Source organism: Triticum aestivum, chromosome 2A (genome assembly GCF_018294505.1).
Source record: "Triticum aestivum cultivar Chinese Spring chromosome 2A, IWGSC CS RefSeq v2.1, whole genome shotgun sequence".
NCBI lineage: Eukaryota > Viridiplantae > Streptophyta > Magnoliopsida > Poales > Poaceae > Triticum > Triticum aestivum.
Genome location: NC_057797.1, coordinates 610,560,581 through 610,570,954, shown reverse-complemented (window position 1 = coordinate 610,570,954; position 10,374 = coordinate 610,560,581). Strand labels below are relative to the sequence as shown.

Genomic DNA, 10,374 nt, shown 5'->3' with positions numbered 1-10,374 from the left:
AAGCAAAACTCATTGACTTATGTTTTGGACTATATTCAAGTTCCTCACCATGTCAAACATATTTACGTTGAACATTCAACAAAATCATGTAGAACTAGCTAAGTCAGCTTTAATCATGACATTTATGCGTAGAGAAGTCCCGTCTAATCAGCACTCAAGCAGCACTTTCAACAGTCAACTCCAACGGACCGACCCAACGGCACTTTCGTCCGCTTTTTGTCCGTTTGGGTCGGCCCGGTGGACACAACGTCCGGCGCTGTGTTTGGGTCGGCACGAGCGCCTAACGCTGGCCCGACTCATTTTGTCGGCGCGTCAAAAAAAAATATTGCGAGCAGTTTGAAAATAAACATATGCATTTAATTAAACATAAAAGCCGGCCACGAAAGCCGGCGAAAGTCCACATTACATTAATAAAAACACTAAAAACAAGACGACGCGCTGCTCTAGGCGTCCTCGGCGGTGGCGGTGTCTGCGTCGGGACCGGTGAGGTCGATCAACGTCGGCGCAGGGCTGGCCCAGGGAAACGTCGTGTTCCAAACGGCGGCGATGCCGGGCTTTGCCGCCGCTGACTGGGCCTGGCGCGCCTCCTCGTCGGCCTCGCGCTCGAGCATCTGCAGGCGCTCGCCCTCCCGGCGCTCCTCGGCCAGCCGAACACGGCGCCAGTGGTTGAGGTAGGCCGCCTCCTGCTTCTCCGTCGCCCCGAGCCAGATCGGCGGAGCGCTGACCCACTCACGCACTACTCCGGTCCAGGAGTAGCGCTCGCGGTAGGCCGGCTCCTCCGGCTCAGCTTTGGGCGGGGACGGCGGGGCCACCGGCGGCACGACGCAGTCGCCCTCCGCGGAGAGGGCCATGGCCTCCGCCATGGCAGCCTCGAAAGCCGCCTCGTCCGCCTCCCTCCACCACTCCTCCTCCTCGCTCTTCTTGATGGCCGCCTGGTAGGTGGCCTTGGCCTCCTGGTCCTCGTCGCGGACGACGAGCGCGGGCGGCGGCAGGCTGTGGTCGACGCCGCGGACGCCGCATCGCCTCGCTTCCTCGTGTTCGAAGGCGAACCATCGAGCCCAGTTGGGCGAGTCGGCGGCGAAGTGCGGGTCGGCACGCTGCTCCGACATCAGCAACACCCGCCGGCGCCGCACCTCCTCCGCATGGGCCCTCGCCGTCCGCGGCGCCGCCGGCACTGGGATCCTCTCCGGATCCAAATGTCAGTCATGCGGCAGCGTCACGTCTGGGTATGGCAGAGGCACGCGGTGGTGTCAGTGCCACTCGAACTGGTGCAACGGCACGTTGATGCGCTGCCTCTGCCAGGGAGCGCGCGCCGGCGCGGGGAGGGCGGGGAGGGAGGGGGAATGGCGGGCGGGGGCTTTGCCCTTGCGACTGCTGCCGATGCCGGAGAAGAAACCCATGCTGGCGGTAGCTAGGGTTGTCGCCGGCGTGGGGGCAGGGGTGGCCAGATGGGGACGGGGGGCGAGTGGTAAGTGGTAAGTGGATGAGGACGGCCCCGCTGCACGCCCGGCTTAAAAAAGGATGACCGCCGTCGCTAACGCGTGGGTCCAAGGTGGGCGGTCGTCATAAATTATGTTGACCGTGGCGGTTGGGTGGCCGTCAGATGGGGATGCGGTGGACGGCGAGGAGACGCGCGGCGCGCCCGCTTCGCGTCCGCGCCGACGCATTCCAGGCATAATTTTGGGCCGGAAATGGATCGGCGCGGATGCCGGGCGGACACGATTTGAGTTTGGGTCGGCGCGTTGGGCCGCCACTTTTGTCCGCGCCGACCCAAACGGAAACGGGCGGACGAAATGGGTCGCTTCATTGGAGTTGCTCTTATATATTCTAGGCATTTCATGCGTGAAACCAACAACCATTGCCGTAAAACCTGCCAAATAGCTCACCTACCTGCTTTCTCATAGCAGCCACCTAGTACTTGTGAAAAGTTACAACTCAAATCAACGTTCGCACAAACACTTGTCTTACACTTACCTAGTACATACAGGCCAAGATATGTAAAAGCACACTACCAGCAGCAGCACCGCTACAGGCGGCAACAACCACAACCAGGAGCTGCTGCCGCAGTACGGCGCCGGCGGCGAGCACAAGCAACAGCAGCGGCAAGCGGCGATAGTAGCGAGCAGAAGTACACGCCCCTGTTGACCAGCAAGAGCACCACTACGGTGGAGGCACTATAAGGATCCGGGTCTATTGCAACAAAATCGTTTGTTGCAATACATGTCATTTCGTGGCGATAAGTACCTATTGCCACGAAACGGCATTCGTTGGCAGCTGTTGCGACTTGACACATGGTAATAGGTTATTGCCACAAAAAGCAACCGTGGCAATAAAGTGTGCTATTGCAACATTCATGTTGGAAGTTGCCACATGTTTTCCCGTGGCAACACTCACTTGATGCCACAATTATATTTATGGAGATAGCTTTAATGCAACATGCAACGAATCGTGGCGCCTAGTATCTCGTGGTGATAGACATTTGTGGCAACAACCTATGCCAACGACGCTCGTTTCGTGGCGCATTACTCTTCCGTGGTAATAGTCAACTGTGGCAATAAACTATGGCAACAATCCCTATTTTCGTGGTATTAGGCATGTTGCCACGACCCACTACACTTGTGGCAAAAAACTATGGCAACAATCCTTGTTTTCGTAGCATTAGGCATGTTGCCACGACCCACTACAATTGTGGCAATAAACTATGGCAGCAATCCTTGGTTTCGCCGCATTAGGCATGTTGCCACGACCCACTACACTTGTGGCATTAACTTATGGCAACAAATATTCCTGTCGTCGTAATAAGAAATTGCAACATACTTGTTTTGGTGGTGATAAATAGGTATCACAACAGTTGAAATGTTTGTAGCGAGAAACTATAGCGACAATTTAAAATTTCCATGGTGATACTCTATTTCAACAAAAATTACTTTGGTAGCACCGAACAGTTATCGCGTCATGAAAAAATTTGTGGTGCCAGACATTATGAAGTGATCCGTTACAACATCCTAGTGCAACAAAATAGTAGGCATATCGACTGAGATATGACGCAACACTTTTTTTGGTGGTGCTTGTGGCAACCCAAAGTGGGTTGTAGCATATTGCAACCGTAAAAAAATACATGCATTCAATTACAATTTCAAAACCATACGTATAATATGTAGATTCATAAAGTTCATAATTCTCGTAGCAAATATCCATCAAATGAAACTCAGATATAATTTAGCCATCCTAATTAATTGCAAAGACTAAACCGTCCGTGATCTAGAGTCCAGGCCAGCTAGTTCTTTGGATCCTGCAATCAAGAAATAAAAAAAGTTCTAGTTAATGAGTCCAACATAACATACACCATACAATTATTCCAGCCCCATAGTTAAAAGGAACTATCGCCAGACTAACTAGACTAATACTGTGTCAACAAGCATGTAACTGAGGGATTAGAACAATCATACAAGTGTAAATGTCTAAAGCATAAGCACAAGTACATCTACTAAAAGGTTCTGCTACTGATTTAAGTTGTGACCCGATGTATAGTTTCAGTTAAGTTCATGTTCCTAGCTAGCACATATTCATTTTTTGTTTAAGTTGTGACTCGATGCAGCAACAACACATGGTGAAAGAGAAGAAACAGCTAGCTAGTTATGAATGCCAATGACGTATAAAATGCAAGTGAACATGAAGAAAAAGTAAGGTTGTGACTTACCATTGCTTTAAACATTCGAGAATTCCTTGTTGCAGCTTGTATGAGCGCATTTGAAGAAATAATAATTGGCCTTGAACTGGAGTCTTATTAGGACTAGATCTCTATAAAAGTGTATTTTGCAAGTTTGGGTTACTATTTTCTTTGTCAATCCTTAGGCACCTGTAAATATAAGTGCACTTTTAGCAATGCAAGTAAGCAACATAAATCTTACAAGGTCGCAAGCATATGACTGTAATCACCTGTTGGGTTCCCATCTGTTGGCTCAATGCTACAAACTTTGGCATCATGTTTTTTTCAAATTCCGGTCTTGATGTCCGCTCCTATTCCAACAATCTTTCCCTTTCAGCATGCCCTTCTTTTAACCTCTCCTCAAGTTGTTCTCTCTCAGTACACTCCAAGTTAATCCTCTCTTGTGTGTTTGCACGTTCAGCTTGTAGTTGATCTTGTAATTCGTTGACCTGCTGGCTGAGCTCAGAGTTTTGCTGTTGGGTGGCTGCTGTAGCACGAGCTTGCTCTTCAACCTGGATATGAAACCTTTGAGAACCAGTTGAAGGTTTGGCCATGTATCCGTACCCACAAGGCTGCGATGACTTGCATTTCAGAGTCTCTTTGTATGCGGTCTGGAAAATATTGTTTTTCTGCTCACTTGAAAGTGGACCTTCAGTTTCAGTTTCTTTGTTTTGAACCTCTTGACGTGCTTTGTTCTAAAAATGAAAATAACAATTATAGGTACGGCATCAATATTGACACTATATAAAATAACTATAGAATAACCAAAAGTCAGTGTACTTACGCAAACTTTCTAGGACTCTGTGTTAGACCATGTTCCGTCGTTCGTGTGGGTGAGTTCCAAGTTTCTCTGCAAGTAATATAACAATGAGATGCTTGAAACACGAAACCATATTTAGCAGCGAGGCATACATATTTAGTTAGACTCATACCTTCTCAAAGCTTACTTGCGAGTAAGATTTTGATCCAATTTTATGTTTTGTCTTCTGTTTCTTATGGTTATCGGCGTTCTTTTGGCTGCGTTCCTATCAATTTATTGAAACCAAATATAACCAGTCAGACAAGCCATTGTAGAAGCTGAAGATATTGTACTGAGTGTGTACCCAAATAGTGTAGTACAGTGTGGGCTTGTGCATGCACGGGTATGGATACAGTGTGGTCTTTTTTTGTGTAAGTGAACATCAAAAGAGCAGAGCTAGCATGTGTTGGTGGTTCAGTGGAAAAGAGGGCATTTGTTGCCTTGAACACACACCCGAGTCTAGCTGCTCTGGTTCTTCTCTGTTCTGGCCCTGAGTCCACATTACATCTAGCACCTTCAGTGTGAGACCAAACAACCAAATATAAAAGAGGGAGAGCAGGACACGCCCAACAATATTGACAATCTCTGAATAAGACTTAGTACATTGGCAATAATTTCTGAAAAAATGTGAATGAACAATTATTGCAAAAAGGAGGGAAAATACGACGATGGAGCGACTTATTGCAACATTATTAGACTATACACAAAGTCTCGCGTCTCCAGTCTTGTGGCTACCCACATTTGATAAAGTCAAGTAAATGAACTGAATTCTCAACTTCAGAATACCCTTGTACATCTATACCTACTATTAAAGGAAGGTGATATTCTTGGTTTCGTCCCGCTTAAAAGTTTTTTCCACGTACGCTCGCTTTGTTGATTTTCACGTTCACGTACGTTCCGTCACGGTAATTACAGAAGTCTCGATCCAACTTTGCATCTGGATCGCCTCGCTGGGCCTTGGCCGGAGCTTTAGCTATTGGGCCTACTCTACTAGCACATAACAACAACAAAATCGGCCTAGGCAGAAATATTACATGGAGCCAGCCCAGACAAAAAAAAAGCGTCTTCACGAGCAATCGAACTCCAGACGTTGCATGTCAAGACCAAAGGACGCAACCAATCATGCTAGGACATCATTGTGTGAAATACCAGGATTGTTCCCTTATTAAATAGTACCACCTCGCTGCTTTACATGTTCTACTCCCAATTTATATTTGTTTGTGATTCAAGATCAGTAAGCAGCCTTGAGAAGTACGAAACAAAGGTGGGCTGACATATGTGGCTTAGATTTAATGGGATGGGATGTGTGACGTGATCTTTTTTTTTTGTTCTTAAATGTGTGACGTGATCAGCGGGCTTAAATAAGGAAGGAGAGAATAATAATGACCCTAAGGAATTATAATACCAGTGGGTACAAAGAAGAAAAGGAGAGTTTCGGAAAAAGGAAGGAATACCATGGTGGCGTGATCAGATGAGGAAAGAGAATATCCTAAGACGAAATACTACCGGGGCGTGATCAGATAAGGAAGGAGATTTTTCTAAAAAATATTGCGCAAAGGAATTACCCAGACATGGCATGCAATTAACTAACACAAAGAAATTAATTAGTTCGGTTATTGAATTATCCCAACTCGCTTTCTTATAACTCGACGGACCAATTTATATATGTCTATGAACTGAAATTAATAAGCCGCCTCAAGAAGTTGGTCCAGTTTGCTCACAAATATGAGCAGAAAGAAAAGGTGTATGCAGCTTATGTTCGGTCGGCAAGTTGATAACCTCATACCTTAACATTATTTACACTAATAATTATTATTGTCTGTGGTCAATAAAATTATTATTGTGTGTGGTAAACAAGGAAATGCACCGCATGACATGTAAAGACATGATTGGTGTTGAACCACATGAAGTGAATGTGACGGTTGCTACGCACAAAGAATTGCAAGTTAGTATAGGGAGGGACTCATGAAATCGGCATGGTAGAGTGTAATGACCTAGCTCACCGCATAGGGATTGATAACCTTTTTCGTAAATAGTTACACAAGTGACCACCATCGACAATGATGCCAAAGAGGAGAAGTGACAACATGGATTGCTCGCTAGGGTGTGCGAGAGTTTGTTTCTCCCGTTGCAACGCACGGGCATTTATGCTAGTAGAACTAAAAAAAAATCTAAGAAGATACCGCCTAAAAGCACAATTTTTGCAATGGTTAACCCGAGATTTAAGATTTACTACATCTATATGTCATACTCTACCTTTGAGCTAGAGCTGAGGTCAGTGACTGATCGGATTAGCATGGATGATGCTAGGTGTAAAGACCGAGCCTAGCGCAGCGTCGCCCATCCGATGTGGTTCGTCGAGTGATCGCGTGTCGGCGTGACCCTACAACACCTAAGGGCATTGACGCCTTGATGCCCAGCCACACCAAACGTACCCAAAAGGCTACAGCCCACAAGGCTACGCCAAGGCCTGGCCACGTCTGAACAAGACCTGGCCTACCCATGAACCAGTTCCGAACAAGGCCGCCATGGGATTGTCTCTGTACCTGATGCAGCGCTGTCAGCCTAACCTGGTGCACGGCCAAACAACTCTACACAATCGCTTGAAGAAATCAACATCGACCCTGATGCCTATGCATCAGAGGCTCCTAGTAGCTCCACCCCTGCTGTGAACATCATACTAATTAAATACACTCTGTAGGTTCAGCCAATTGAAGCAGGATACGAGGTAGATGTACAGCGCTCGCTAATTGTAACGAAAAACACTATGAGACTGATCCCATCAGCCAATTGAAGTAGGATATGAGGAGTATGGAATACCAAAAAAAACTGATCTACATCGCTTGCTATGGAGGTTCAGGGATGCGGCAGAGATGGTAGGATACTGAGTCTAATCTAAAGATTCAGACTGAACCCAAGGGAAAAGAAGTGAGCTGACAGATTGTGGGACAAGCAAGATGGGGGAAGACAGACCTTGAAGGTGTGGCGTGGCTTGCAGCCCATGAGCTGGAGCGCGCTCTGCAGGATGGGGCGCATGCAGGGGAAGGTGCTCCTCTGGCGGTCGTCGGCGACGGCAATGTATAGCGGCGGCTGCTGCTTGGCGGCGGCCATGTTGTCCCCTGCCCTGACCAGTTCTACGACCAAGCGGCGAGCGGAGGAGAGAAGGGACGAAAAGAGCGGCACGTCGAGGAAGAGCTCGTGGGGGAGGGGGGTTTGAGCCCGGGCGGGCATTGTCGCGGCGTGCAACACCGAGGTGGTGTCGTGCTTGGTCCAGACACGAGATTAATGGGCAAGGGGATGAGACGGGAACTCCGTCGGCGCCGACGCCAGACCGCATCGCTGCTGCCGCCGGTATGGCCGAGGACACGGAGACGCGGCCCACGTCGGCGGGCGCAGAGGAGAGGGAGGAGGGCGAGATCGAGGAGCGGAGGTTCCAGGAAGGGAGGAGATCGGGACCTGACGCCGTGCAGCTAACTCGGGTGTGGTTCGCCGTGTTGACGCCGTCATGACGTCGGCAGCACAGAGGAACCACGGACGAGAGCTCAGATCCAATCTCCCGTGAAGACGCCGTGGAGTGGTTCTGTTAGGAGGGTATTTAGGGGGAAGGTTAATATAAGCTATTTTTTGGTGGGAACAAAGACGCTAATTTAGGACCTTTTAGCGAGAGGTTAAAAAATATTGACGCAAACAACGGTACACCTAAATTAGGTGGTGGGAAGTAATTATTTTTATTTTAAAAAAGTAATAATTTTTTGAGGGAATGTTCTAGTTTGTAAATCTATTTTGAGATAGAGGAAATACTAAAATTTGTTTGTAAAAGTTATATCATGGTTACAAACCCACCAAATCCAAGAATTATGGAGGGGCGATCCGGCACCCTCTCCCGTAACGTTCTTGTCGTCGATATTTGTATAGTCATCGCCATTTGAGAAAGCCAATTAACGAACTAAAAAGAGTTTTCCCGCTTTAGTATAAAGCAACCATCACATACATCGAAGCAACCGATACAAACACATGCCACACACACCCAAGACAGGATACATGAATGTCGGGCACCGACACACAACCTCAATGACTACCAAGCACCTATAAGATGTGCAAAAAACGAATCCGCTTAGAGCCGATGGAGACCACCAGCACGAGGAGTGATTATCCGCGAAGATGTGCGACGGACACGCTGGACCAAGGACTCCAAGACGACGCCTTCAGGAAGGGCACGGCCATGAACGTTTTCACCGTCCGATCCGAAGATCAAGTTTTCACCCGGAGTAAGACGGCAGGAGTGGGAGCACCACAGCGGAGCCTGCAAGGAGGAACACGACGTCCACGGACGTCGTCGCCGTCGACCAGTGCACAGACTGGGTAGGTGATGTACCACGGTGCTTCAACCCCTCCGCCGCAACCCCGACCCGCCAACCACCCACAGCCAATTAGAAAAGTGTTGTTTCATCATCGATCTACACTTGGGTTGGGAAATATAAAAAATGTATGCCTTGGTCAGCCGTTGGTCAAAGCAGCAAAAATATTGATGGGGTGGGTTGATGAGACGGTCGATCTATGTCAGTGTCGATCTCATATTCCGATCTTGAGATGGGCTGATCTCAGCATCTTTCATTTTACCGGACAATTCTTGGAGAGTTTGTCCATGCCAGAGTAGGTCCAACATAATTATGTCGGGTTTGTTAAAATGATAGCCATATAGAGATTCAAATATGTAAATTAAACAACCAAACCAATTTAGTTTTGAGATTTATTGTGTTAGGAACTGTTGTTCCATCATGGATCTACACTTAGGTTGGGATATGTCAAATATTTGTGCCTTGGTCAAATGTTGGTCAAAACAGCAAAAAATTGGCCAATTTTGAACTACAGCTCACATAAACCTCATGCAACCCTCACTTTAAAACTATTAGGTTATACACTTGTCTCGAAACATAAGTACTCATGGTATGGGTTGATGAGACGTTCGATCTATATCAGTCTCGATCTCACATTCCGATCTTGAGATGGGGTGAGATCAGCATCTTTCATCTTACCGAACAATCCATGAAGGGTTCGTCCACGCCAGCTAGAGTAGGTCCAACGTAATTATGTCGCTTTTGTTCAAACGATAACCATGGAGATTCAACTATGTAAATTAAACAACCAAACCGTCTTACCCATCCCCGTCCGCGCCTTATAGATCCCCGTCGGCGCCATGCTCAACCCCGCCGTCGCCATGCCGCGCCTCGTACATCCCCAGCCGACGAGCATGCTCGCCGTGACGCCCCGCCATGCTCCCCGCGTTCACTGCCGTCGGCACCGCCGGCGCCATGCGACATCGGTGCTCCTGCAGGTCAGCGCGAGATCGGGCGTGCGGTCACAGCCGCGGGCGCGGGGCGGTGCCTCGCGCTCGGCTACTTGCGCTCGGGGCGCCGACGAGCATGGCGGCTGGGCCCGGCGGCACGGTGACGCGAGCTCAGAGCTCCGGGCAGCAGGACGTGACCTTGACACCCAAAGACGGACTAGGTGGCGCAAGCATTGGCGGGCACGAGCAGGAGCATGAGGAGTGGCCGCACGAGCGAGAGCACGACGAGCGGGCACGAGCTTTAGTGCGGACTGAGAGCATCGCAGAGGCGGGCGCGGGCGGCTTCTCTCAACCGAGCTGCTGCTGCCGGGCGAGTAGCAGGGCGGAGCTGTGGGGCGGGAGCAACGGCGACCGAGCATAGGCAGCACTCGTTGGGCGCACCGGCCGACCTGCTACGTGTTTGACGAAATGTCAAGGCGGACATGTCAAAAAATGGGTCCGGATCATGGAAGCTCCAACAAGGCCTCTCCGATGGCGGATCGACGACGGCCAGATCGACGAAGAACCCACACGTTTTGA

The 10,374-nt window shown here is 48.9% G+C and overlaps 1 long non-coding RNA gene across 2 annotated transcripts; it reads right to left on the bottom strand.

Annotated features, from left to right (window-relative positions):
• Positions 1-2,960: 2,960 nt before the first annotated feature.
• LOC123189728 (uncharacterized) lies at positions 2,961-8,089 on the bottom strand. 2 transcript variants are annotated; one of them, XR_006495973.1, is made up of 7 exons: positions 7,965-8,089; positions 4,962-5,125; positions 4,642-4,734; positions 4,494-4,559; positions 3,940-4,404; positions 3,701-3,859; positions 2,961-3,292 (listed from the first exon to the last, which is right to left on the bottom strand). It is a non-coding gene; the product is annotated as an uncharacterized lncRNA (long non-coding RNA). The 2 variants fall into 2 exon arrangements; XR_006495972.1 differs by having other exon boundaries at positions 2,962-3,292; positions 4,962-8,077.
• Positions 8,090-10,374: the final 2,285 nt, after the last annotated feature.